Here is a 7,358-nt window from a genome sequence, read left to right as displayed (position 1 = left end):
AGAGTCATCGCCGCGCCCTCCTTGCTGTCCGCCAGCGGTGAGACGCGGGGGACCTGACCCTCCTGCCTCGGCTTCCTGTCTACAAAAGGGGACCTGACCCTCTTGCCTCGGCTTCCTATCTGCAAAGCGAGGCTATGCACAACCCGGAGGAAGTCGTTCGCGTCGGTCACCCCCCAGCGCAGGCAGACCACCGTGACCTTAGTAGAGACCCGGCCGGCGACCCCGCGTCTCAGTCCGGAGGAGACCCTGCTTTCCCTACCCAACGCCGCAGGCGCCACCTGGCGGCCAACTGCTTTGTGCAATGCCCTCAGCGGGGACGGAACCAGCATACCCATTCTGATTGGGCTGATACCAGTGAAGACCGGCTCGGTCCTCGTTAGCTCTGGGGGTTCCCCGCACCCTGCCTCGCGGGTGGTCCGTCCTTGTGCCGGTTCACATGCGACGAGCAGACGTCCGTGCCGCGAGGACGCAGTGAGCCGTAAAAGCAGCCTCTGAACCTCTGGTTCTGCAGACTCCAGGCTCGGGCTGCAAACTTCCGCAACACACAGCCTGGGCCTTGACCCCTGCAAAGCAGGAATGCGCTCTAGAGACCTGAAAATCAGCTTGGAGCTAGTTGTACTGCTTATTTATGTCTGTAATCCCCAGCACTCAGGAGGCTGAGGCAAGAGGATAGAGCGTTTGAGATCAGCCTAAACTACATAGCCAGGCCCTACCTTGAAACAAAAACAAACGAATCAACTTGGGGACTGCTGGGTACTTCAGTGATAGAGCACATGCATGAGTGCTTGGGTTTCGTACGCAGTGCAGAAAAAAAAAAAAAGGAAAAGTGCAACTATTGAAATACAATTCACATGTAATAAAAACATACCCACTTGGAGTCAGGGATATAGCTCAGCGGCACAAGTGCCTGCCTGGCAAGTGCAAAGTCCTGAGTTCGATTCCCGGTACCAAAAAAAAAAAAAAAATGTACCCGCTTAAAGTGTACAGTTTGTGGGGTGCTGTCTATTTGGTGTATGAGTGTGTGTGACTGGGATTGAATCCAGGGCCTTCACACTGAGCCGAATCCTCAAGCCCTTTTTTATTTTTTACTCTGAGACAACGTCTCACTAAGTTGCTAGCTGCCTGGCCTCGGCTGGTACTTGGTGACAGCTCCCAGCATGCTGGGATGACAGGGACACATATGCCACAGCCCAGGACTAAGTTCTTTGTTTATTGTGGTAAAATATAAACGCTATACACTTCATCGTTTTAACGATTTTAAGTGTACACTTGCAGCCAAGCGTGGTGGCACATGCCTATAATCACAGCACTTTGGGAGGATGAGATAGGAAGATGGCAAGTTCAAATCCAGCCCAGGCAACTTAGCACTTTAAATAGTGCTCAGCCATCTGTCAAGTCTCCATTTCCAGAACTTTTTAAGAATCTCATACTGAAAGTCTGTGCGCATTAGACAATAACTCCTAAGTCCCCCTCTCTGTCCCTGGCAACCACTGTTCTACTTTCCATCTCTATAAATCTGATGCTGTAGGGACCACAGATAAGTGGAATGGATGCGCGCCCTCCTGGTCTGGTCATTTCCCTTAACGTGATGTCCAGTGAATTCTGACGGATGCATTCATCTGTGTAAGCCCATTCCAATAAAGGCACTGAAAACGTTCCATCCCTCCGTAGATCGTGACCCTAAACTCCATTCCCACCCCAAGCCCTGTGACATTTCTGACCCACTACACATTGGTCTGTTCCCTAGAAATAGAATCGCACACTCTGTGCTCGCATATGTCGGCCTTTTCACCCCATGAAACGTTCAGTGGCTCTTTGCTCTTTACCATGAGCGGTGTCCCATGGTCTGGATATATCTCATCTCTACCCTCGTTGTGGCATTCAGTGGCGTCCAGTGTGGGGCTACTCTGTTTTGTTTTGGTTTTTTTTTTGTTGTTGTTGTTGTTCTGGTACCAGAAATCGAACTCATGACCTTACGCTTGCCAGGCAGGCGCTGTGCCACTGAGCTAAATCCCCAGCCCCCATGTGGGGCTACTCTGAACCAAGCTGCTGTGAACACCCGTGCATGCGTCTTGCCTGACACGTTTTCTTCTGTCTTGATAGCTGCTCTGGAGTGGGGCTGCTAGGTGCTAAGCGTTAAGAGTTCTTTCTTATTACAGCTTGAGTGTACAGTTAAAGTGTACGGTTTGAGGTAATTTCAAGTCCTTTGTCTGTGCCATGTCTGGAGAATCGTTTTGTCTGGGTACTTCCCACCTGAAAGGGGAGCATGTTGCTAGTTGTTGCTTTGAGGGGTGGGAGGGGTGGGAGCAGGCGGACTGCGCTGTGCTGACAGCTTGGAGAAGAAAGGCTAGAAGGGGGCCGCCTCTTGCCTTTTCAGTACTTTGGCGCTACCAAGAACTTCCAGCAGGGGACAGCAGAAACCAGCGTTCAGCTCCGGGGCCCGAAGCCAAAGACCCTAGAGCTGTTTGTCCATAGCTAGGAAAGTCTTGAATTTTTTTCTTCTTCTTTTTTCGTATTTTATCTTTTTTCTTTCTGTCTGTCTGTCTTTCCTCTTTTCTTTCTTTCTCTCTTTCTTTTTTTCAGACAAGTTCTCACTATACAGTTCAGACTAGCCCTGAACTCGCCATGTAGCCCAGGCTGGCCTAGAACCCACAGAGATAAGGTATTCTTGTCTCAGCCTCTCAAGTGCTGGGGGCACGTGCACCCGTGCTGGCCTTGAAAGTCTGATGCAGCACCAGGAAGAGGCGGCTGCAGAGACAGGCCTGGAGAAGAGTCCCGCATACTCTCCCTTCCATCCCCTGGCTCCCTTTGCCGCCAGCCCAGCGTCCCTTTCTCTAGGTGCCTTCTCAGGCCCTGCTCCCTGCACTCCACCCCTGCTTATGGAAGTTTTCCATTTGCTTTTCCCTGACTCCCCCAAATTCTTGCGGGTTGGGTTTTTTGTTTTGCTTTTTTTGGTACTGGGAATCAGACTCAGGACCTTGCACTTGCAGGCAGGCCCTGTGCCACAGAGCTAAGTCCCCTGCCCTTGAGTTCTCAAGGGACTGAAGCCCAACAAGAAATCTTTGTGCTCAAGAAGTGTAGGGAGACCCAAGAACATTCAGTGCCATGCTCTTCCAGCTCCTGTACCTCAGCTCCTCCTGGGTCCAGCTTTCTAGCTAAAATAGACCCATTTCTCCTCCAGCAGCCACCAGAGAAAACAGACCCAAGGTCCTCACTCATACTTTTTTTCAATAAGCTCTGTGTTGTGTTTACCTAGTGCTCAGAACACAGAAGAGATGGGGATGATGGTGTTGATAGTGGTAATGGTGGTGGTGATGGTGGTGATGGTGATGCTGGTGGTGGTGATGATGGTGATGGTGATGATGGTGGTGATGATGATGATGGTGGTGGTGATAGTGATGATGGTGGTGGTGGTGATGGTGTTGATAGTGGTAATGGTGGTGGTGATGGTGGTGATGGTGATGCTGGTGATAGTGATGATAATGATGGTGGTGATGATGACGGTGGGGGTGTAGATGATGGTGGTGATAGTGATATGGTGGTGATAGTGATGATGGTGGCAATGGTGATCATGATGGTGGTGGTGATGGTGGTAGTGATGGTGGTGATGGTGATAATGACGGTGATGGTGATGATGATGGTGGCGGTGATGATGTTCTTTTATTGGACAAGCACGTGCTAATTACTAGGCACTATTCTAAGAACTTTACACCTAACAACTTATTTAGGTGACGATTTCCCTGCCCTAAAAGAACCCACGTTAGTTGGGGAAAGAGGCAATTATTCAGTTATCTGGTGAATAAAGATTTATTGAGCACATATTATGTGTAGGCTTTGGGGCTACAGTTGTGAAAGAAACAAAATTTCTGCCTACAGCTGGGGGTACAGCACATGAACATGCACAAAACCCTGGGTGATCCTACCACCAACACACACATACACACACACACATACATGCACACACACGCATACAAAGCTTACATTCTAGCAGGGTGGTGGAGAATGGATAATAAAACTCAATAAAATCATTGAAGCCGGACATGGTGGCACACACCTGTAATCCCAGCATTGGGAGGCTGGGGCAGGAGGACTGTTGTCAGTTCAAGACCAGTCTGGGCTATGTAGCAAACTCAAGGCCAGCTTGAACTACACAACTTTTGGAAAAGGAGTCACAAAAGTTCTCACTAAAAGTAACAGCAAGATGGAGACCTAAGGCAGCTGAAGGAGGGAGCCGGGCAGCTCTCCAGACAAGCAGAACAGCGAGCACAAGGCCCTGAGGCCAGAGCATGCGCCAGGTTCAGAAAATAACAATAATGACTGTCGGCAGAGCGGAATGAGTGCGTAACCAAGAATGGAGTGGCGGATACTGAAGACAAAGATGTAACTGGTGTCATACCTTCGGGACCTCCTAGGTCATAGTAGGGCTCTTGGGTTTTGCTCTGTATGAGATGGGAACCACTGGAGGGGTCTAACCAGAGGAGGGACATTATCCAACTCAGGTTTTAAAGAATGACCGTGAGCCATGTGGTGGCGCATGCCTGTAATCCCAGCACTTTGGAGACCGAGGAGGAAGATCACAAGCTCAAGCCCAGGCTGGGCAATTTAGCGAGACCCTATCTCAAAATAAAAAATGCACAGGCCGTGGGTTCAATCCTGTTCCTTGAAGGCATTTGCGGAGGGTGTGCTGGCTCTAGGACAGGGCTCTCAACAGATCACATTCAGAGAGGGTGGCTGGAGTTGAACATGGGCTGGTCTCACTGTCTCCTGCACACACAACTCAGCTCTGCAGTTGGAGAGACAGCGCACTCCCAGCAAGACATTCTGTCTCCCTCAGAGCCCAGAGACGTGCCGGCCACCGCACCAGCGGGGAGGAGTGGCCTCTGCCCCCACACATTGCACGGGGGCTGCGAGCAGCGGGACAATCCCTCCAGGAGAGCCTTGCAGGGACACAGCCTGCTCCACGCCCTCCCTCACTGCAGCCGGCTCATCGCAAACGCTGGGCAGTGGTGCCGGTGCCGATGGCAAGGGTGACATCCTCACTGAGGCTGTGCCCATCACATCCCCTCCTTCACCCTCCATGGCCCCAGACACACAAGCCAGGATCCCGGCTGCTCACTGCCCAGCCTTGCTTCCCCTTTTCTATTGCAAGCCCCAACTCTGCCCCTGGGTGGTCCCTGGCGTGAATCCGCCCCAAGCCCCTGCCTGCCAGCCTGCACGGCGCTCGGACTCCCGCCCTCCTCTCCTCCACTCCAGCTGCAATCACAGCTCTCAGCCCAGGCTACCCCCCCTCCTGTGAATAATTGGGGCTGATTTAGGGGCTATCAGGGGAAGGGGGGCTAATGGAGTTCGTGGGGGGCCGCCCTGGTGATGAGGGGAAGGTTGAGCGGCAATTAGCTGGGCCGACAGCCTGGGATCACCTAATGTGCCTGCCCGCAGGAAGGGCCATGGAGAGCTTGTGGGGAGGGGGTGCTCTGTCCCTCCGGCATCCTGGGATGGACTTGGGCTTGGGAAGGATCTGCCCCTCTCTCCACAGCAGGTGGGGGACACAACACAACTGGGGTGGGATGTCCAGAAAAACCAGGACAAAGAGCAGGGGCAGGAGTGTGGACGGAGTGATGGGAGCACTGTGGGGAGGGGAAGCTCTTGGTCAGGCATAGACCCCAACACACACACACACACACACACACACACACACACACACACACACACCCAGACACATAGCCCCAGCTGAACCCTATCCCTCGCTGGGGACCTGCTCCTGATTAATACCAACATTAGCCTTGAACACTCACCCCTCCTGGCCTCCCTGTCATTAATAACCTCCTCTCCCAACCCAGCAGAGGGGAAGCCAGCTCCTCTGGGGCAAAAGAGCCAGAGCTCCTGCCCCTGCCTGGAGGAGCTGCTCCTGCCCGCTCCTTCCTGCTCTGGAAGGAAAGGAGGAAGAGAGGAAGAAAGGATTGAGAAGGAGGGGAGGGAGGCAGATTTGCCTTCGGTTCTCACCGTCCCACACCCCTCTGCTCCCCACCTCTGAGTCTGTCACCCTCCCCGCTTCCGCAGTGAGAGCCCGACCCCTCCGCGGGGAGGCCAGCCGGGAGCGGCAGAACCTCTGCGTGCGAACACCATGATGGTCCTACCCGGTGGAGGTGGACAGCCAGGCCCCAAGCTCCTCCCTGGCTGTAGCCCTTCACGTTCCCTTCACAGACCCAGCCAGGGACAAAATCACACAGGCTTTCTCATGGGGACCAGCACACATAAGCACAAACCAGACACCCAGGGATTTAAATTACCACCACCCTACATCGTCACGTGAGAACATTCTATCCAAGGGAGCGCCGGCGCCCCCTGGAGACAAGGGTAAGGTATCGCCCCGAATCTGGGCACTGTGGGCTCTGCCTGCCTCGTGGGAGGTCAGGACTGGCGGATCAGGTGGTGCCTCTGGTCCTCAGGAATAGGGACACCTCCTCGTCTGCGTTGGGAGCCATCCTGATGGGCTCCACTCAGCTGTGATCTCTCTCTGTCATACATGCACTCACACAGCTCATACCTTACAGCAAAGTGCAGGGGCCGAAACCAAGCCCATTCCAGTCTGCTCCTGGCCCAGGGCCCCAAGCCCACCCCCACCTCCTCAGAGCCCTTGCCCCCCAAACTGTGTTTCTCCATGTCCTCTTTTGAGCAGCCCTGGGCAGCCCCATTCGCTCCAGGATACGGGGCAGGGACTCTGTGAGATTTTTCTGCGCCCCTCCTAACACTCCCGTGTGCCCCGTTATAAGACCAAGTGGGCCTGAAGACCTGACAATCAATATCCCTCAAAGATGAAGACGCTAATAACTTTATCCCCTCTTGTCCTCCAACTCTTGCCTACATTAGCCCTGACCACAGGCCCCAGGCAGCTGAGGCCTGCAGCGGGCAGCCCTGGAGCTGAGTAACCCCTTCCCATCCAAGTGGAAGCAGCAGGGAGGGTAGACTGCAGGAACGACCCCCTGGCACTCAGGAGTGGGGGGCTACAGGGATCCTACATCTGTTCTAATGGGGGCCTGACCAGGGTCTTGGAGGATTTGCCACCCAGAAACACCCTACAGAGTTCCCTGCATAATCCCTGGGGGGCTGCCCAGAGGACCTGAGTCAGAAAAGATGAGAGGAAGTCCCAGCAGGGAGACAAGACTGGCATTAAGGGGGCCTCGGGAGGGGTAGCTCTGCCCTGCTCTCCCTGCAGCACCCCTAGCTCTTTACCATCCTCTTCCCAAGGCTCGGTGGGCAGCAGAGGCCCAGAGCCCCCAGCTCCTTCCCATCACACACACACTCTGACGAGGGGGGCGCTTGGGATCAGGGGGCACCATCCCCCCAAAACACCTGACCTA

This window comes from Chinchilla lanigera, unplaced genomic scaffold (genome assembly GCF_000276665.1).
Source record: "Chinchilla lanigera isolate Chin_1 unplaced genomic scaffold, ChiLan1.0 scaffold00144, whole genome shotgun sequence".
NCBI classification, from domain to species: Eukaryota; Metazoa; Chordata; class Mammalia; order Rodentia; family Chinchillidae; genus Chinchilla; species Chinchilla lanigera.
This window is presented reverse-complemented; position numbering follows the sequence as displayed.